The 21,767-nt window shown below is 44.0% G+C and overlaps 1 protein-coding gene across 5 annotated transcripts in view; it reads right to left on the bottom strand.

Annotated features, from left to right (window-relative positions):
- Positions 1-21,767, bottom strand: part of DYM (dymeclin) — a 237,098-nt gene that overhangs the window by 193,389 nt on the left and 21,942 nt on the right. Inside the window, exon 1 of one of the 5 annotated variants that reach the window (XM_081319261.1) lies at positions 1,870-1,936. The exons of the other annotated variants lie outside the window; for them this stretch is intronic. The gene's annotated coding sequence lies outside the window, so the exon portion shown is untranslated. Of the gene's footprint in view, positions 1-1,869; positions 1,937-21,767 lie in introns of those variants that run through there. 5 annotated transcript variants of the gene reach the window in all.

The raw sequence follows: 21,767 nt of genomic DNA, 5'->3' as shown, positions 1-21,767 counted from the left end.
TTGATGCAGGAGGAGACTTGTAGCTCCAGGGTTACAATAACAGACTTGGAAGTCTTGTAATCCAGTACAGGTAGTCCTCAACCTATGACCACAATTCAGCCCAAGTGAGGCGTTCGTTAAGTGACTTTTGCCCCATTTTACCAGCTTTCTTGCCACGGCTGTTAAGTGAATCACGGCAGCTGATGAGTTAGCAACATGACGGTTAAGCGGATCTGGCTTTCCCAATGATTTTGCTTGTCGGAAGGTCGCAAAAGGGGATCGCCTGACCCCAGGACATGGCAACGGTCGTAAGTATGAACCAGTTGCCGAGCATCTGAATTCTGAGCACATGACCGTGGGGCTGCTACAGAGGTCGTAAGTGTGGAAAATGGCCATAAGTCACTTCTTCCAGTGCCGCTGCTAAGCGAGGCAGTCGTGTCAGCGGCCAAGCGAATGAATTTTGATCCTGAGACCGTGAGGATGGTGCAAAGTCAATGGGGGAGACAGATTCACTTAACAACCGTTTTATTAACCTAACAACTACACCGATTCACTTAAGGACTGTGACAAGAAAGGTCATAAAATGGGGCAACACTCACTCGGCAAATCTCACTTAGCAACCTAAATTTTGGGCTCCCTTGTGGCCGTTAAGTTGGCAACCACCTGTATTAGGACACATTTTAGATATGAGGAGTAGCAGCTTCTTCAGTATCACTCTGACCGTGGCTAAAGGGAGCGTAAACTGAGGTCTTCCTGCCAGACAGGCAGAAGATCAAGAGAGCTGGAGATCTGGAGCTCAGGACTGACCTGGGGGCTCCTCTGAGCTGGGCTGTTTTCTTGTAGTCCAGGGGTAGTAGGCCACCTGGGCTCTTTTATGACTGGTGGACTTCAACTCCCAGCATTCCTGAGCCAGCATGGGGGAACTATGGCTCCCTTCATGACTGGTGGACTTCAACTCCCAGAATTCCTGAGCCAGCATGGCTCAGCTTGGAAACCTCTCCCTTTCCCCTCAGCCTGGCTGGCTCAGGAATGGTGGGAGCTGAAGTCCACCAGTCATAAAAGGGCCGAGGTTGCCTACCTCTGGTATAGATGTTTCATTATCCAAACGGGTAACTTCAGCTGGCACTGATGCTGTTGCCCAGTTGGGTAATGAGACGTCTGCAGGAAAACAGAACACCCCACAGGCAGGAGAATGACAGATACCATTAACTTAACCACCATCACCATCATGGTTTCAGCACTTTTGCCCATTTCAACACAGTTTAAAAGACTGCCTTAATTTGTCCCACACCTACGCCAAGGCTTTATTTCTCTGAAGGGGATGGTTTTAAGGCTGTCATCCTTGTTGCTCAACAAACCCAATACTGTTTAATACAGAAATACTAGTGTGGCTAAAAGCATTGCTCCGTCGACCAACAACCACTGCTTCAGTGTTGTTTGTTGTTTTCAGGATTGTGCAAGTTTGCAATAAATTACTTTATCCACCAAAGGTGTGTCTCCCCAAGACCCAGGCCCTGCACAAAGGTTTTCACAAGAGCAATGTGCTAACGGTCGCTTTAGATTCCATCTTGAAAGAAGTCAGAACACTTTCCCACACACAGACACACACAAAAAAATAATAGAAGAAAGGGCCCTAGAAGAACACAGTATCAAATAACAGTAAGATGTTTTACTAACATGCATACATGTGGTAAACGTCTGCACAATTGTATCTCATTTCATCAGATCTGAAAATGCTAAAAAAATTAATGCATGTATAAAACAGCTGTGCAAGCAGCAACAATCGTATCACTGAGCAGAAGTCCAAATTTTAGCCAATTCTGGTAACCGCCCATTATGTGTTGATGTCAGGGCATATCATATGTTTTATATGTTGTCCCAAATGCTTACTTTCCTAACAATTGTTGTTGTTAGCTGCGAAGTTGTGTCCGACCCATCGCGACCCCACGGACAACCTTCCTCCAGGCCTTCCTGTCCTCCACCATCTTCTGGAGTCCATTTAAGCTCACAGCTATTGCTTCAGGGACTCCATCCAGCCACCTCATTCTCTGTCGTCCCCTTCTTCTATTGCCCTCAACCTTTCCCAGCATTAGGCTCTTCTCCAGTGAGTCCTTCCTTCTCATTAGGTGGCCAAAGGATTTGAGTTTTAGCTTCAGGATCTGGCCTTCTAAAGAGCAGTCAGGGTTGATCTCCTCTAGGACTGACCGGTTTGATCGCCTTGCAGCCCAAGGGACTCGCAGGAGTCTTCTCCAGCACCAGAGTTCAAAGGCCTCCATTCTTTGGCGCTCAGCCTTTCTTATGGTCCAACTTTCACAGCCACACATTGCAACTGGGAAGACCAACAATAGAACTAACAATATTCCTAACAATAGAACTCAAACATCTGAGGAAAGATCAATATGTTCTCTTTTTGGGGGGAAAAAACAATCACAGTTTTATTACGGTAAGCTTTATTGTAAGATAAAATATACAAACAAAAATTAGTAAAGTTGGTGCAAACAGGCCTAGAAAAGAACGAAAAAAGTGATTGCTGACATTTTTCATTTCAACACAATACAAAAAGAATCACAGCGTCCATCATTCGCTTTACATACCTAATTCGTTCCAGCCGTTTCTATGACAACAAAGTCGTTCTAATCATCAAAATCTAAAATTAGAGTTTCCTTTTTTCCCGGTTTCGAGTACAAAAATCCCGAAGTGGTTTCCAAATAGTAACAAAACTAGGTAAGTTCTTCTCTCTAGTTAAAACAGTCAATTTTGCCATCTCTGTCAACTCCATCACCTTAATTAGCCTTCCCTTCTATCTTTGTGCACGCAGATGGTCCTCAATTTACGATCGGTCGTTTAGGGATCGTCTGAATATACAACAGCACTGAAAAAGGTACCTTATGACCGTTTTTCACACTTACGACTCTTGCAGCATCCCCAGGGTCACGGGATCAAAATTCAGACACTCAGCGACTGACTCATGGTTCTGACGGTCACAGTGTCCCGGGGTCCCCTTTCGCGACCTTCTGACAAGCAAAGTCAATGGGGAGGTGAGATTCACTTAAGAATCGTCTTACTCACTGAAGAACCGCAGTCGTTCATTTAACAACTGTGAGAAGAAAGGTTGTAAAACGGGGCGAAACTCACTTAACAACTTTCTCACTTAGCAACGGAAATTTTTGGCTCCATTTTGGTGGTTAAGTCGAGGGCGACCTGGGTAAGACTCTCGCCACGGTTAGCACATTATAGTCAGAAAGTTCCAAACGTCCATCAAACCTAACAGGAAATCTTCTGGTTTACATTTCTCTGAAGGATCTTCCGAATTAGGATAAAAACCTGATTTCCAGTCTTCTTCTGCTTGGTCAGAAGTCCGCCAGAGAGGGCAAAACAAAGGACCGAGTCCTCACAATTCTCCAGCTGCCCTTAAGTACCTCTGGAGGACGAGGCCCTGCGGCGCTCTGCCCCAAATTCTCAGGATGTGCCCGAAGAAGTCCGGGTCGGCGGCTCCGATTTTCTCACCCAGAACCGAAGGAGGAACACTGGGCCTTCCTTTCGTTTTCACGGCATCACGTGGAGGGTCAGGCGGGAAGGAATGTTGTGTAACACGCAGGTGAACATCGGGGGAAACGTTCATGGTCACCCACGGCCATTTTCCTCGAGTGGGCCAAGAAACTGCGGGCGACATTTACACTTCCTCTATTATGGCGCAACACACCGTTCTCTATACAGATGGTCCTTGACTTATGACCACAGCTGAGCCCAAAATTTCCGTTGCTAAGCGAGACAGTTGTGACATGAGGTTTGCTCCATTCTAGACCTTTCTTTCCACAGTTGTTAACTGAATCACTGCAGTTATTAAGTTAATAACACGGTTGGTAAGTGAATCTGGCTTGCCTGTTGACTTTGTCTGTCAGAAGGTCGCCCAAGGGGATCACGTGACCGTCATAAATATGAGTCAGTTGACAAGTGTCTGAATTTTGGTCACGTAACTGTGGGGATGCTACAATGGTCGTAAGTGTGAAAGATGATTACAAGACACTTTTTTCAGTGCGTTGTAACTTTGAACGGCCACTAAACAAATGTTTGGGAGAGGAGGACTGCCTGTCCTTCATGTTTTGCCTTCACACGTGCTGTATGTTTTTCTCCCTGAACCCAACCAGCCAGGCAAATCCGGAAAGAACCCTTTGCGGTCTTGAGAATTATTGTCCCAAGTCACGCCAGGGTCTTTCCTATTATAAACACCGTTGCTTCGCTGCTAAGATTGTTCCCGGCAAGGAGAGACCCAGCGCCAGAGCTTCTTCCCAAGATCAGGGTAAGTTGTTAGCCACCCACTTTGTGCAATCAAAACCACCGCAAAAGGTCAGAGTGTGCACAACAGCAGAAATCCACTCGAGAGCTACCCTGAAGCTCAAGTACACTCACACAATGATGTTTTTGTACATTCCCAGCCTGCCCACTCAAGGGATAATTATATACCATCCCTCCGTGTCCTTGATGGGCTTCCATATTGGTTAGATCTACTAGATGTGCAGGCCGAGGTTCAACCCTCTAGAGATCCACGCAGGAAAGCAAGATCATTCCAGGGTGGTCTGGTTATTCCACTACCCTCAGAGCAAAGCCCAACGGGAATAAGAGTCAACCAAGGGATGCTTCCGGGAACCACACTGGATGGGACCTAGACCAGTGCCAAAAATAGAGAAGAAGAGAAGACTGCGCTACGATACAGAAATACGTATATTCTCACCCAGGTAGAAACCCGCTCAGCCTCAGGACTCTTTTGGTCACCACGATGTAAAAAAGACGTTGAGACTCCAGAAAGAGCGCAGAGAAGAGCAACAAAGAGGATCGGGGGCTGGAGGCCAAAACATGTAAGGAACGGCTGCTGGAATTGAGAATGTCCAGTTTACGGAAGAGAAGGACGAGGGGGGGACAGGATAGGAGCCTTCCAGTATCTCAGGGGCTGCCCCAAAGAAGAGGGAGTCAAGCTATTCTCCAAAGCACCTGAAGGCAGGACAAGAAGCAACGGATGGAAACTAACCAAGGAGAGAAGCAACCTGGAACTAAGGAGGAAATTTCTGAAATTAACCAGTGGAACAACCTGCCTCCAGAAGCGGTGAATGCTCCAACACTGGAAGTTTTTAAGAAGAGACTGGATGGTATAGGGTCCTCTGCCTGAGCAGCGGGTTGGACTAGATGACCTCCAAGGTCCCTTCCAACTATTATTATTATTGTTATTGTTATTATATTACTGAACCGTGGATGACATTAAGATAAGAACAGAGGGGAGTCAGACAACCCTTTCTACCCCGTAGTTATTCCCTGAAAATGTTCTCCAGCTGCCCTGACATATCCCCCTCTCTTTCAAGCTAGGAAAAAAAAGAAAGAAAGAAAAACAAAGGCAGACCCTCCCCAACAAACAGGAACACCAGAGAGTTCAATCCCCCCAGAGGCAATTCCTCAACTTACAAACATTTGCTCAGTGATCCTTGGAAGCTACAACAGCCATGAAGACCAAAATCCGACTGTTTGGCCCCTGGCTCAGGTTTATGATGGTTGCAGTGTCCCAGGGTCACGTGATCCCCTTTTGTGACCTTCTGGCAAGCAGGATCAATGGGGATTACAGATCCACTTAACAACTGTTGAGTTACTAGCTTAACAACCGCAGTGAATCACTTAACAACTGTGGCAAGGAAGGTCATAAGATGGAGCCAAACTCACTTGAGAACTCTCTTGCTTAGCAACAGAAATTTGGGACTCAACTGTGGTCATATGTCCAGGACTACCTGTGCTATTGGTCAGCAGAGACTCTGTCTAGCGTAGGGCTCCTCAACCTTGCCGACTTTAAGACTTGTGGACTTCAATTCCCAGAATTCCTCAGCTGTCTGAAGAATTCTGGGAGTTGAAGTCCACAAGTCTTAAAGTTGCTAAGGTTGAGGAGCCCTGGTCTAGCAGGCCCAGTTGCAACCAAAGGCAACGTATCTCAGATTACCTTCTACAAAATGATGAAACGGACCAGACTTTGAACCCAACTGTCCCAGTCAGACCAACTCAATGACCACATATGTTTTAGAAGACCACGATGACTGCATTCCTCAGAAGCAGTCATCCCTGGAAATCTTTGGCAATTCATCTTTGTATGATAAACTAATCATTTTGTGAGGGACCTGTGAAGTCCAGCAATTATGACGTTGGACTAGGAAACTCAAATCTCTTTATTGTTGTCAGCTGCGAAGTCGTGTCCGACCCATCGCGACCCCACAGACGACGTTCCTCCAGGCCTTCCTGTCCTCTACCATCTGCTGGAGTCCATTTAAGCTCACGCCTCCTGCTTCAGTGACTCCATCCAGCCACCTCATTCTCTGTCGTCCCCTTCTTCTCTTGCCCTCCATCTTTCCCAGCATGAGGCTCTTCTCCAGTGAGTCCTTCCTTCTCATTAGGTGGCCAAAGGATTTGAATCTCCACTTCAGGATCTGGCCTTCTAAAGAGCAGTCAGGGTTGATCTCCTGCTCTCTACATGGGGCTGCCCTTGAAGACCACCCGGAGGCTTCAGCTGGTGCAGAATGCAGCTGCACGGGTTGTGATGGGAGCTCCCCGATACTCCCATATTACACCCCTCCTGCGTGAGCTGCATTGGCTACCAGTTGCCCTCCGGGTGAGATTTAAGGTGCTGGTACTTACCTTTAAAGCCCTACATGGCTTAGGTCCGGGATACTTGCAGGACCATCTGCTGCCGGGAACAAATTCCCACCGTCCAGTACGCTCACACAGAGAAGGCCTCCTCAGGGTACCGTCAGCTAGGCAATGTCTGGCGACCCCCAGGGAGAGGGCCTTCTCTGTGGGAGCGCCAGCCCTATGGAACCAGCTCCCCCCTGAGCTTCGGATGGCCCAAAATCTCCAATCCTTTCGCCGCGGCCTCAAAACACTCCTTTTCCACCAAGCTGACCTAGACTGACAGGCATTTTAATTAATTTATATTTAGTATTTTTAATTCATTTTTAAATTCTCTAATTTTTTACTGCACTGATGTTCTCAATTTCATTTTATCTTGATTTATGTACTTATTATATGTTTTATTGTTAGCCGCCCTGAGTCCTTCGGGAGATAGGGCGGGATATAAATCCCATCAATAAATAAATAAATAAATAAAACTCAAATAATTTGGCCACCTAAGGAGAAGGAAGGACTCACTGGAGAAGAGCCTCATGCTGGGAAACATTGAGGGCAAGAGAAGAAGGGGATGATGGAGAATGAGGTGGCTGGATGGAGTCACTGAAGCAGGAGGCGTGAGCTTAAAGGGACTCCAGAAGATGGTAGAGGACAGGAAGGCCTGGAGGAACGTTGCCCATGGGGTCGCGATGGGTCGGACACGACTTCGCAGCTAACAATAACAAATTGTCCTTAAACCATTGATCCTGAATCAAATGTTCTTTGAGGAAGAAATCTTCGCCTTGAAGTTCTTTTAATTGGTTTCATCTATCGAAACCCCAGAACTTCAAAGCTTTTTTTTTAAAAAAAACCATGAAATATAAATGTAATATAATAAATAATCTGTTGGCCTCCTCTTCATCCTCTGATTCCCTGACACTCGGTATGCGTGTTGGTTTTGGAAGGAGCATTAAAGCTTGGCATTTTTTTATTATTAATTTTATTTTTGTAAAACTGTTTTTAAGTGAGAAGCCAGCAACAAAAACGGGACTTTTATTCAGACAGATTGACAGACAGACAAATTTAGCTGACTTAGGCGTATCCTTCGAGTGTCTTTTAAAAATTTTGCAAGGTTACAAAACGCTGACTGGGGAATCCTGGGAGTTGAAGTCCATACATCTTAAAAGTTGCCACGGTTGAGAAATATTGCCCCAAAGTGGGAGGCAGAATATCAAACCGCAAGCTGTGACATTTTTTTCTCTCTTTTCAGAAATATTCAGGCATGTGGGATGGCTGCAGAGCACAGCAAGATGGGTCTGCTGGACCCCGCAGATATTATTTATTGCAAGTCACTGAGAGACCACAGGAATTCACACGGCGTAACGCCAATAAATCTAGCACGATGGGGGAAAACAATTAATAAGAAGTATCTGATCATGCAAACCCACTTGAGAGGAATCCCTCCACGTTAAGGATTATTCTTTTTCTCTCACACTCAAACACACACGCAAGGCAGAAGCGACGGGATGGAACAGGAACACAAAACCAGGAAGTCTAAAACATCCTACTGATTACACGCAAGAAGTGTTGAAGCTTCATCTCCTGGGGTGGTCCTTTTCCTTAACTCAAGAAGCAGACAACTATAATTAAAAACAAATGGTAAAAAGAAGGAAAAAGAAAGGGAAGGAGAAAAAAAGAAAAGAAAAAAAAGAATTGAGCCTGCATTACAGTCTCCTCAATGTAAAAAAATCAAGATTTCCCTAATTCGCTCCACATTTTAAAGCACTCTAGTTGGCTCCTGGTGGATTAAGATGTACTCCGAACCCAGAATAATTCAACTAACCAGCATCTCTGGGCACCCTTCAGAAAAGTAAAACAGCTTTTCTGTCTTTCTTCTAAGAATAAAAAAATGAATATTTGGAGACTCAGGGATAGAGGAGCTCAAAACCACTCTGGCTCTTTCCCAGCAGAATTTCCCCTCGAATATTTCCTGGTTCAGAAGCCGCAGTCTTTGTGGGAAGGTAACAACCAACCTGGTTTTGAAGACAACCTGGCTCATAAGAAACTACACAGGCAGTCCTTGACTTACGATCACAACTGTGAGACATTTGTTAAGTGAGTTTTGCTCCATTTTACGACCTTTCTTGCCTCAATTGTTAAGTGAATCACTGCAGTTGATGAATTAGTAACACGGCTGTTAAGAGAAGGGGGCTTCCCCATTGATTTTGCTCGTCAGAAGGCTGCAAAAGGGTTAGGGTTAGGATTAGGGTTGGGGGTTTTCCAAATAACATTTTCAATATTTAGCAAACACCATAATGTCTGGGTTCGTGTGTTTTACAAACAATAATAGATATAGTTAATTAAGACAAGACAAGATAACCTTTATTGTCATTTTTTTACTGTGGGCACAATGGCACACATCAAAAATGAAATTTAGTTGACCACTCTCAAAGAAAGACACATACATGACACACCTAAAACATACTACATACAACATATATATAGAACCATACCCCTACATATACATAACAAATATTAAATACTGTCCAACTTGAATATATAACGGAAGGAGGAAGCCTGAGAGTTCACAAGGTTAATGCTGTATGAAATGAAACGATGGCTGAATCTGGATGTTCTGCTATGGATACCACGAAGCCCCCTCCTCGCAGAAGGTAACAAGGAAAACAGGTCGTGAAGAGGGTGTGTTGTGTCCCAGATAATCTTATGGACCCTGTTCAAACAACGCCTCTGTGCTGTCCTGGATGGGAGGGAGGGAACTGCCAATGATCTTTTCTGCCGTCCTCACCACTCTCTGCACCGGCTTCCTGTCTGAAGCAGGGATGCTTCCAACCAGACTGTGATGCCGTGTGACAGGATGCTCTCGATCGTCCCCCTGTAGAAAGTGGTCAGGACAGGGCAAGGAAGATGTGCTTTTCTCATGCGACGGAGAAAGTGCAGGCGTTGCTGTGCCTGCTTCACCAGTTTCTAGCTGTTGAGAGACCAAGCCAGCCTACTCGTTAGCTGCACACCCAGGAATTTGATGCTGGTAACCATCTCCACAGGTGGATCATTAATGCACAGAGAAACGTGGCTGGGCCTGCCTTTTCTGAAATCGACAATGATCTCTTTGGTTTTATCGGTATTTAAAACTAGGCTGTTTTCCTTACACCAGTTCACCAAACCCCCAACCTCCTTGTGGTAAGCTTCCACATTGTCATCATGAATAAGGCCCATTACTGTTGTATTATCTGCGAACTTTACAATAAGCCGCCCTGAGTCTTCGGAGAAGGGCGGGATATAAATGGGATTAAAATAAATAAATAAATAAATATGGATCGCTTTTCTGGCCACTGATAGAAATTATCCCACGTTCTAAAGTGCACAGAGTCTTCTTTCTTTTTTATCTTTAAAGTCAATCCATCCATTTCTGCACACTCTAGAATTTTCTTACTTAGTACTTCTTCAGCTGGTAAGGAAACCTGAACCCAAATCGCAACCCTAATCCCGACTCCACCTTATTCCTAACCCTATAAAAACTAATAAAATCTATATATAATAGAAGGTTGCAAAAGGGGATCACGTGACCCCAGGACATAACAACGGTCGTAAGTGTGAACCAGTTGCCCAGCATCTGAATTTTCATCCCATGACTGTGGGGCTTGTAAAAGGTCGTAAGTATGAAAAATGGTTGTAAATCACTTTTTCCAGTGTCGTCGTACCTTTGAATGGTCATTAAATGAACTGTTGTAAGGGCTACCTGTATTGGCGCCAACTTGGGTAATACAACAGGGTTGGAAAACTAACCCTTTAGCATGGAGGATGCCAGCTGGTGGCAACAAGCCAGGATAGAAGACGTAACGCCCAAAGACAGAATATTCTTTATTGGCCAAGTGTGATTAGACACACAAGGAGTTTGTCTCCGGTGCAGAATCTCTGAGTGTACATACAAATAATAAAGTAATACAACCACAAGACACCAATAGGAGAAGATAGTAGGAGAGACACGGAGGGCTGGAGCGGCTTGCGGGCAGAAGAGATACTTGTATTAGATTAACTGATTACTGAAATATTGTGCAGCTTTATTGCTTTATTATCACTAAGATATTAGCAAGTTTCTAAATATCGTTGTTGGAATTGCACAACTGAGCCCAAAACTTCCACTGCTAAGCAAGGCAGTCAAGTGAATTGTGCCCATTTTATCATCTTTTTGCTGCAGATGTTAAGTGGATCTGGTTTACCGCATTGAATTGTGGGTTTTTGTGTGTGTTTTGCCGGAAGGCAGCTGAGAAGGTTACAAGCGGTGAGCACACAACCCTAGGACGATGCAATGGTCATAAATACATGCTGAGCACTTGAGTTTTGATCCCGCGACCTCGGAGAGGCTACAGTGGTCCTAAGTGTGAAGACTGTCCATTTGTCCCTTTTTTCAATGCCAAGAGTTCATTTAGTGACCATTTGAACTTACAGTGGCACCGAAAACAGGGACTTATAGCTGTGTTTCATACTTATGACGGTTGCAGCATCCCCACGGTCACGTGATTTACATCTGGATGTCCCGGGGTCACGTGATCCCCTTTTGCGACCTTCTGACAAGCAAAAGTCGACGGCCTAAGCCAGATTCACTTAACAACCGTGATGCTAACTTCACAACCGAAGTGATTCACTTAACCAATGTGGCAAGAAAAGTTGTGAAATGGGAAAAAAATTCAGTTAGCACATTTCTCACTTAGCCATATAAATTTGGGGCTCGGTTGCGGTCGTAAGTCAAGGACTACCTGTAGATCCCCCAAACCCAAAGAATGACCAGAAGGCAAGGGAGACAGAAGGCACCGACTCGGCACAGAAACTGAGAAACCCGAACAGGAGGACACTTTAACAAGCTAACCAAGAAAGAGCAAATCACCCAAAAAAGAAGAGTGGAAGTTCAAAAGCAGCCACTCGGCTCCTTACAGCCCCCGAACTACCCCTTCGTGCAATTATATTGTCACCAGGGACTCCGAGGTAAAAATAGCCAAAGAACTTACAAAATAGCTTGGATGTCTCACAGAAAGAGAAATCAAAGACCTAAAAATACAAGAAAACGAAATTATGGTTTGCTGTCAGAGCACTCTTTGCCTCCACAGACCCAGGAGCGGAGAGGAGCGGAAGAGAACAGAACAGAGAATAGAATGGAATATTTTGTTTGGCCAAGAGCGATTAAGACACACAAGGAATTTCTCTTCAATAAGACGAGATAAAATGAGATCGCCTTTATTGTCATTTTTACCGTGGGCACACTGGCTCACATTAAAAATGAAATTCTGTGGCCTGCTCTCAAAAGAAAGTACATATCTCTATCCATACACATATATAACACACATATACACATGCTAAATACACACACACACACACACACACACCCATAAATATTAATCACTGTCCATTTTGAACACATAGCGGAAAGAGGAAGCTTGAGAATTCACAAGGTTGATGCTATATAAACAAAACTGTGACTAAATCTGGATGTTCTGCTTGGATACCACAAAGACCCCTCCTCCTAGAAGGGAACAAGGGAAACAGGTCGTGAAGAGGGTGTGTAGCGTCCCAGACAATCCTACGGACCCTGCTTACACAGCGTTTATAGCCCTGTCCTGGATGGGAGGGAGGGAACTGCCAATGATCTTTTCGGCCGTCCTCACCACTCTCTGCACCGCCTTCCTGCCCGAAGCAGGGATGCTTCCAAAGCAGACGGTGATGCCGTGTGACAGGTCATAGAAAGTGGTGAGGACAGGGGAAGAAAGGTGTGCTTTTCTCATGCGACGCAGAAAATGCAGGAGCTGCTGTGCCCGCTTCCCCAGTGTCTCACTGTTGAGAGATCAAGCTAGCCTACTCGTTAGCTGCACATCCTCCACAGGTGAATCATTAATGCACAGAGAAGTGTGGCTGTGTCTGCCTTTTCTGAAATCGACAATGATCTTTTTCGTTTTTCTGTTGTTTAAAACGAGGCTGTTTTTATTACACCAGTTCACCAAACCATCAACCAGCACCCTCACTGTCATCCTGAATAAGGCCCACTACTGTTGTATCATCTGCATACTTCACAATATGATTGGTGGCAAACCTTGCGCAACAGTCATGGATCAACAGGGTGAACAACCACAAACGCAGCCCTGAGGAGAACCCGTGCTCAAGAAAATGGTGTTAGAATATTAATCCCAACTTGCACATACTGGGGCCTATCAATAAGAAAATCAAGAATCCAGTTGCACAAAGGAGTAGTAAAGCCTAAAAAGGCCTAGTTTGTCTACCAGATGCTGAGGAACGACTGTATTAAATGCCCAAGTCGACAAACAGCATTCCCACACGAGTATTTCTATCCTCTAAGCTCAGATGGAGAACAGAAGAAGAAAGAAACGCAGACGCTCTCAGTGTACATGCAAAGTAACAGAGAAAGTAATAACAATGCCAATAAGAGGAGATAGTAAAGAAGATAAGAAGGAGAATAGTACTCCAGCCACGTTACATGGCTAAACAGCCTGAGGCGCAAGACAGTGCTGTGGGAATTAGGTGTTCAGCTTGAGGGGAAAAAACTGAAGCCCTGTCTAGTTGCTTTGGCATGCAGGGCTCTATAGCGCCATCTGAAGGAGCTGAAACAGTTCATGTCCAGGATGTGAGAGGTCTATCGATATTTTCTCAGCCCTCCTTCTGAGCCACCCAATGTACAGGTCTTCTGTGGAAGGTAGACTAGTTGAAATTGTAGTGAAAAGTAGTGAAACAATCTACCACAGCAACACTTCACAACATATCCAACCTAACCAAACACACTAAAATTGAAATACTGTACCCAGAATCATGGACCTTGCTACCTTCTTTCAGTCTGATGGACAAGTATACCAACAACTCAGAGGAATATTCACGATATTGCCACTCTCTGGACGTGTAGCAAGAGCTACAATGCAGCAACTAGAAACTAGAACGTTCCCGTGCACACAACTGAAACTCTAGATCCAGTGTGTTCTGTTCCAGCCTACGACCAGCCCTGTTTGAATGTCAGGGACAACCCCTTTTTATAGTCAACAGGCTGGAAAAACCCAACCAAATTTATTTACAAAGAAATCAAAAGTTCAAACAAGAGTTAAACCAAAAGTTAAACAAGAGTTAAACAGGAATAACAGAACAGGACTCTAGCAGAAGATCTTCAAACGGTTGCCTTCAGCAACCAGCACCTCCCACACCTTCCCCTCTTATCAGCAGTCCCAAGGCGTGGCTTCTCATTGCCTTCTCCTCCTCTCACTGAGTTGCCTCATGGCCTTTCTCTGTTCTACTCTGCTGGATTGCCTCCTGCTCCTAGTGTCCCTGAATAGATCCAGCTGTGAATCATCTACATCCAATACCTCGTGCTCACATGGCTGAGTCTGATGAGGAACGTGACGGGAGGGGCCAGGCTGAGAGTCCTGCAGTGCATCAGAGCCTCCCTCTGACACCAAAGGCTCTCCAAACCCCTCCTCCTCCTCAGAATCATCAGACTCAGCTGCAGGTATCACAGGCTGATGCTGAATCACAACACAGTGTGTCAATGAGAAACTACTAGAGAAGATAACATGAAAACATCAACACCACCTTCAAAGGATTAAAATTCAGAAGGGAAGAAGAAAACAACCTACTATCCTTCCTGGATATTCTCATCAGAAGAAACAGCAGCAAGTTAGAAACACAGGCCTATCAAAACACGACCCACACTAAGTGCTGCACTACAAAATTAATCCACCCTCCCAAAAGAACATTATTCAGATGAGCACAAATGCACTGCAGCAAACCAGAATACCACACACAACATCTTCCAACACAATGGACAGCCGCGCAACTTTTATCAAAAAGGGCCTGACCGCTGAAACCACTCATATGTATGGAACACTGCTATACACCAAAAAGTCTCAGAAACGACCAATAGACACTACGACAACCAGCCAGCGTCACCATAGCACACAAACTAACTGAAGTCTTCCAAATCACATTAAGCAAAGCAAAAGACCCAGCAGCCCAAGAAGAAACAAAAAACAGTAGTCACCTACAACTTACAATCTAAAGGATTATAGCAGCAATTACATAGGACAGACAGGCAGGCAGAAGAATAGCAGAAGGCATCCATGGATACCAACTAGAGGCCAGAACACACAATGAAAAGTCCTTAATTTTGTAGTACATGGCTAAAGTCAGCCACCGTTTAAACTGGGAATCTGTGAGCGTGCTAGACTTAGCTAAATCCAAAATCACTCAGGAATTCCTGGAAGCTTGGCATCCAGATAAATCAGTGATCATTATACACAGATATAAACCATATTTACATACACTTCAAGAGATTGAAAGGGCTAAGCAGGAAACAAAAATATCCCCTGTAGCAGCCAACACCCAGATAAGCAGGGATTGACACCGGACAATCAAGCAGAAAACAATACCCTAATCAAGGAACTACCAAGGAGAAAACCACACCCTCACCAATGCTGTCGGAGCAAGCTACTACCGTATTTTCCGGCGTATAAGACGACTGGGTGTATAAGACGACCCCCCCAACTTTTGAGGTGATTTTCATGGGTTAAAAAGTCGTCTTATACGCCGGAAAATACGGTATATATATAAACAGGGAGCAAACTCCAGACTCACTAACACTGATGATGATATCTAGTTGGGTTATGAAATGTCTCTTAAGCAAAAAAAACCATGCTCAGAGAGCATTAAGGATTCCACAAGAACAGCCACAGAATACTGAGAAAAGAAAACACATTTTTGTGGGAAAAAGCAATATAGCCAGCAATTAAATACCTAAATGTCTTTTTTTAAAAACTGCACAATTGCATCTTACCTTTAATAAAAGATTAACCTCATTTCTGAATATTATTTCAAGCCTGTAAGTGACACAATACAATTAGCCATAACTGTTATGGTTTAGTTTGTTGAATAAACTGTAGTTAAATCAGAGCTTACTGATATCATATCTGAACCCAATTAATGGTTTGGCTCTCCACAGTAAAATATTATTGAGTACAGCTGGATCCAAAAATTAGCAAGGCATATACAGTATCCAGAGTCCCTTCTCAGAGGCTTATACATTCAAACATATTTCAGTTTTCCCCGTATTCATTCTTGGCATGTTGAATTATTCCTATTTTCAAATAAAAGTAATAATAAAGAAGAAGAAAAAAGTTTTAATTCATTACTTAACCGAAGTGTGATATTTAAGAAAGTTATCAAGAGGAATGCATTTCATCATAATAGCTTCCAATAAGGTATAATCATACACCATGTGTATGTGTGTGTACACACACACACACACACACACACACACACACATGATATAATCATAGTACCTTCCCAGAAAGTTGAGAGGGACTTGATTTAGTTAAAGAGAACAGGGAAAGGGAATATAGAATTTTTAAAAAGGAAAAGATTTAAAAGAGCAAAAAAGCAGCATTGTATATACAAAGGCTTATCATACATGTCTACAGGATCATGGTTTTACAAAGCAGTTTCCATAATAGATGACTCCAGTTACTAAGTGAAGATTTAATGTTATTAGCAACCTATTATGAATGATTTACACACATGTAAATTATATGTGGACAATTAAGCTGAAACCGTTTCCCACTGCTAAGAGCTGGATAACTAAACCTTTCAACAACACACACAACTGTCTCGGGGAAACAAAGGTAAACTTTCCAAGCCATGTGATAATAAGGGCTACATTTTGGAAGGGAGAAAAAAGGTGTGTTTGATTTCTGGGAGAACTACAAAGGCAAAACTTTTACCTGTTTGGACACAAAATAAGCCTGTGTGTCATCTACAAAGATTCACGAAGTGACATGAAAGCAGCAAACTAACACTTCATCTTACATTTCCTGGGCATTATAACCCCTACAAAGGCAGTGCTCAATTGAAATGGATCCGTACCAAGCAAAAAAAAACACCCCATAAGCTTCTTCAATATACATCCTTTTCATTCATCCAGGGGTAGGCAACCGTGGCCCCTTCATGACTTGTGGACTTCAACTCCCAGAATTCCTGAGCCGGCATGGCTCAGCTTGGAAACCTCACCCTTCCTCTCAGCATGGCTGGCTCAGGAATGCTGGGAGTTGAAGTCCACCAGTCATAAAAGGGCCAAGGTTGCCTACCCCTGGGCTAGGATGTTCAGTTTCCCAGTTGAATCTATCTAAAGTTAAATCTGTCTATGTGTTCTGAAATTAAGTAGTTTTCATCGTGTCTTCTGACTGCTGGTTGGCACCCATGGATGTCCTAAGCCTGTGGTGGCGAACCTATGGCACATGTGTCACAGGTGGCACGCAGAGCCCTCTCTGTGGGCATACGAGCCATCGTCCCAGTCCTGGGCCTTCAGCTGGGTTTTATAAAACCTTTTCGGTTTAGGCCTCCGCTGCCGTGGGCAAAAAAAAAAAGTTAATCAATCAATCAATTTCAACTTCTCACTGGAAAAAAAAAATCTTGCAAAGTTAGAATTGATTGATTGAATTTTTTAGTCCGACCCAGTCTGCCGTTACCACTGAAGCCACACCCACCCAATTGGCCACACCCACCCAATTGGCCACACCCACCCGGCAGCCGCCGATACACAAGTGGGTTTTGGGCTGCAGTTTGGGCACTCGGTCTCCAAAGGTTCGCCATGACTGCCCTAAGCCAGGCTTCTCTGCCTGGACAGCAGAGAGCTAAAAATGTTTTCCTACCCTGTCATAATCGCCGGGACTGCAAGGATAACGTTAAAAGCGTCCTGACAACATACACAGAAATAGAATGCAAAGGATTCCAACATCCATCCACAGAGGGGTGATTCTTGGTTACCAGCGCCAGAGGCAGCCTAAAAGACAGTTTCCAGAGGATTTGTTTTCTCCGCTGTGTGCATTACACACTTGCATTCTTTCTGATAAAGTCATTCTTGTGTTTCCTGCTGCTGCTGTTTCTTGGGAAATCTTTGCAGAGTTTATGATAACTATTATCTTACAGAGTTTCTTAACATTAAACATTTTACAACATTTAGCAGCAGAAAATGACAAAACGGTCAAACTGAGGTTGAATTAAGCAACCTTTTAATTTGCTTAAACTGACACCAACATTTTTGCTTTGCCTTGCCATTTGAAGACTGTTTTCCCAGAGCGAACTCAACAGTTTGGAGACACAGGTTCGAATAAGCTCAAATCTGCCGGTTAATATCGAAGTAAATCTTTGATCGATAAATGACCAGGAGCCCCGGTGGCACAGTGGTTAGAATAAAGCATTGCAGGTTAACTCTGCCCACAGCCCGGAGTTCAATCCTGACGGGGATCAAGGTTGACTCAGCTTTCCGTCCTTCCAAGGTCAGTAAAATGAGGACCCAGATTGTTGGGGGTGATATGCCGACTCTGTAAAATAGCTTAGACAGGGCTGTAAAAGCGTTATGAAGCGGTATATAAGTCTAAGTGCTATTGCTACTTATCATTTATCAAAGCCCAATTAAAATATTTTGCCTTCTTTGCAACAAAATGTCACCAGACAAAATTTCAGCATCTGTTTCTACACAAATCCAGACAAATAATGTTCCAATATTTGAGGAGTTGCCACAAGCACCTGAAGGCAGGAGAAGCAGCACTGGATGGAAACTCATCAAGGAGAGAAGCAACCTGGAACTAAGGAGAAACTTCCTGACAGTGAGAACAATTAACCAGTGGAACTACCTGCCTCCAGAAGCGGTGAATGCTCCAATGCTGGAGGTTTTCAAGAAGAGACTGGACAGCCATTTGTCTGAAATGGTATAGGGTTTCCTGCCTGAGCAGGGGGTTGGACTAGATGACCTCCAAGGTCCCTTCCAACTCTATTATTCTGGTAGGTTCTGTTACCCTGTCCTCATCTCAAAAGCCTTGTCCTTTTGTTGGTTTATTCCAAGTATTACAAGGCTGGGACCGCTCCTTCCTATTAAGTTTTTTCAGTCAAAAGTGGGGGGGGGGGAGAGAGAGAGAGAGAGAGAGAGAGAGAGAGAGAGAGAGAAAATGCCTTCGGCCATCTCCCACTATCAAGGCAGGAAAAATCCATTTCCTCATCCACAGCTAGTCAATGATTTCTGTCTTCTAAGATAAGTAGGCACAACAAACTTTTCTATTATCTGTGGACTGTCGTAAAGGAAATAGTTCTGCATCTCTCTGTCCAGCAGTCACACTTGAACTCCCCGTGACCCCCACACTACTCCAGACCCCGGCCGAGAGCCACCCTGGCATCTGGAGACACCAACATGGGCAGCCTCTGTCCACCCCGCATCTTTCAAGACAGGCAAAGGCATCATCAAAGGAAAAAAGACAGTGAACACACACACACACACACACACACATATATATATATTGCTATGTGTCAGGGTTTCTCAACCTTGGCAACTTTGAGATGGGTAGACTTCAACACCATGCTGGCTGGGGAATTCTGGGAGCTGAAGTCCACCCATCTTAAAAGTTGCCAAGGTTGAGAAACCCGTATGTAAGCCCCCTAAGTAAAGGACATTTGTTAAGTACTTTGTCTGTAAAAATAAATTAAATACCCCAACTTATTTTTAATCCTAGACTTATCTTTTAGTAACTTCCTGAATGTTATAGTGCTTTAATTATACCTTCCTTATGATCTTTCACACACACACATACAAAATAATTGCCCTATTCCCTACAGTCGTATTATGAAATTATACAGACTATTATAAACTATCTGCAGGAAAATAGCAATGAAATGTGTAAGAACTACCAGTAATTTATCGCATTCCCTTTCTTTAAAAAAAAGCCCTGTATTCAAGCAACATAAAAGTTAGCTATTTTTATGATTTTCCATCAAGGGGTCAGACGTCCCGTTCTTCAACATTTGTAAAAACCCAGGGGGAAAGAACAAAGTGAAACAGAACGCATTCAGGGAAGCATATTGTTTTTTTAGCAAATTCTGTTTTAGATTTTGATACTTTCCAGCAAGAAAACAATACACACATGTGTCAGAGCAAGTAAGCCATAAAAGTAATCAAGACCCAAGGAGTCTTAACTCTGTCTTTCCTCCCACCGTCAATGCACGGTTAACATATGTTGCCTTGAGAACAGAAACAGAAGGACCGCCATAAAGAAAGCTTCTTGCCCATATGGACTTAAAAGACTGGGCTCCACTCTTCAATAAAGTTCACAAATTAAGCACAGGTACCACCAGAAGATCAGGTAGGGCCAAAGACATCGTCACCACTAAAGATAAGCAGAAGCTGAGCTCCGGGTGCAGGGTAAACGGAGACCACTTAATCGGGCACAAAGAATCAGGGCCGCCTGTGAAGTTCTAGCTAAGCTGATTTATTGCTCATGCTCGTACATAAAAATCAGTCGACTAAGGGCCAGCATTAAATTGGCGCTTGATAAGAGTCAAGAACACTTAGACTTAGACCGTTGTTCATTCGTTCATGAATGAATGAATGAACCTTTTTTATTGTCAAAGTACAACCATGTATACATTGCCGAGCTAATCATTCATTCATTCAGATTTAGACCATTTATTGGAACCAGATTCCAGGCTGATTCCTCTCTTGACTCCACCCCCAGTTTCTGCCTGTCATTGTCCTATATACCACTTTAAAAATTGCAATTCTGCATTAAAGCAGGTATGTTACTTTCATAAAAGTGATGCAGAAAAAAGTGGGAGGGAAGCTCCCCACCGTCCCTGAATCCTGCTAGTTACCTGGAGGAAAAGTCCTCCTCCAGGATAGTTAAATGGCCAAGTGGGAATTAAATGAATCCTGACAAGTTTCTGGTGGTGAAAATATCTTGACACGGTCAATCAATTAATACCTAAAAAAATGGACTGGCCGCAAGACAATTTGCTCTTATCAGCAAGTTAGTTCTTTAAAAATAGAGTTTTATTGTTGCAAGGGAACCTCTTTTCTTTTCCTTTCGTCTTCAAAGTGTATCCCTATTCACACCTTCAGCCCTCAAAACAAAACTGGGGTATCAGAAATTGGAGGAAGACGGGGAAAATTCATTCCCTCAGTCGTATCCACGGTACCACGGATGGATGGATGGAGTTGTGGAGATGGACGGCATGCAAGTTGGATGGATGGATGGAAAAACTAAGGCACTATGGCACAGGAGTGCTATCCTGCCCCTATTGTATTGATTCATATAAAGCAGATTCTTCTTCTTCCTCCTCTCTCTCCTTCCATTTTATTACTGCATTATATTTTTATCTCGCCTTCTTTAACATATATCTGGGCAACATATTATCAACTTATTACCAGCTAAGACAAAAAGCAATAGGACTGGAATTAAAAATATAGCGCACCCAGAGCAGGCAGAAGATTAATCTAAACCATGAACGAACGAACGATTACTGTTATGAGGCTAGATATTTTCAGGAGGCGCTAAGGAAAGTTTGTTTAGTTTAAACAAGCTCACTTAACAAGAATGGTTCCCACACAGGCAACGCATCACGCAGCATGATAAAATACAATCATTTATAGCAAAACTTTGGAAGCTTCAGGAAGACAGAATAACAAAACAGAGTGACTCAGATGGGATGCCCGATCCTGCTCCCGAAAAAGGATGCGCGACCGTTTGGCAATCTGTGCAGGAAAGAGCCGCCGCGGCTGCTGTGAATGCAGCTGTGACACTACCAAAGTCTGTATGGGGATGGAGGAAGAGGAAGGCCTATCGGATCCCCCATCCGACGAAAAACAGTGGGACATGAGGCACCCACTTCTGGCTGGTTGGTTGCTGCAATTGTGAAAGCATGCAAGGGGGAAAGTCTGCAGAATCTCAGGTTGAAAGCTGTCTTCTGGTTTAGTGCCAAGTAAACAAACCTCACATTCCTACGTTCCCATCCTTCTCCGCCCTGCAACATTTTCAGGTGAGGATAAACTGTGATCTGCCTACAAACCGTCCAGATGCCGCAGCATGGCTGGTTCTAAACCCGGAAGGATTTAGAAGAGGTAAGAAAGACCATCGGTATCCGTTTCCTAAGAAATGTCTGTGCTGAGAAGATATCCCAGCTTGAGTACAACAGCGAAACGCACACGGGCTCTCGACAACACTGTGCTATTTCATCAAGGAAGCAATTTACCTTTGAAGTATCTTAACTGCACAACTGAAAGATCCACTCCAAAATTAAATTATTCAGCTGCCATACATCAGCACCCTCTG

Source organism: Vipera berus (assembly GCF_964194415.1).
Source record: "Vipera berus genome assembly, chromosome: 2".
In the NCBI taxonomy this organism is placed as follows: Eukaryota; Metazoa; Chordata; class Lepidosauria; order Squamata; family Viperidae; genus Vipera; species Vipera berus.
Note: the sequence above shows the minus strand (reverse complement) of the source record. Positions and strands in the feature narration are given on the sequence as shown.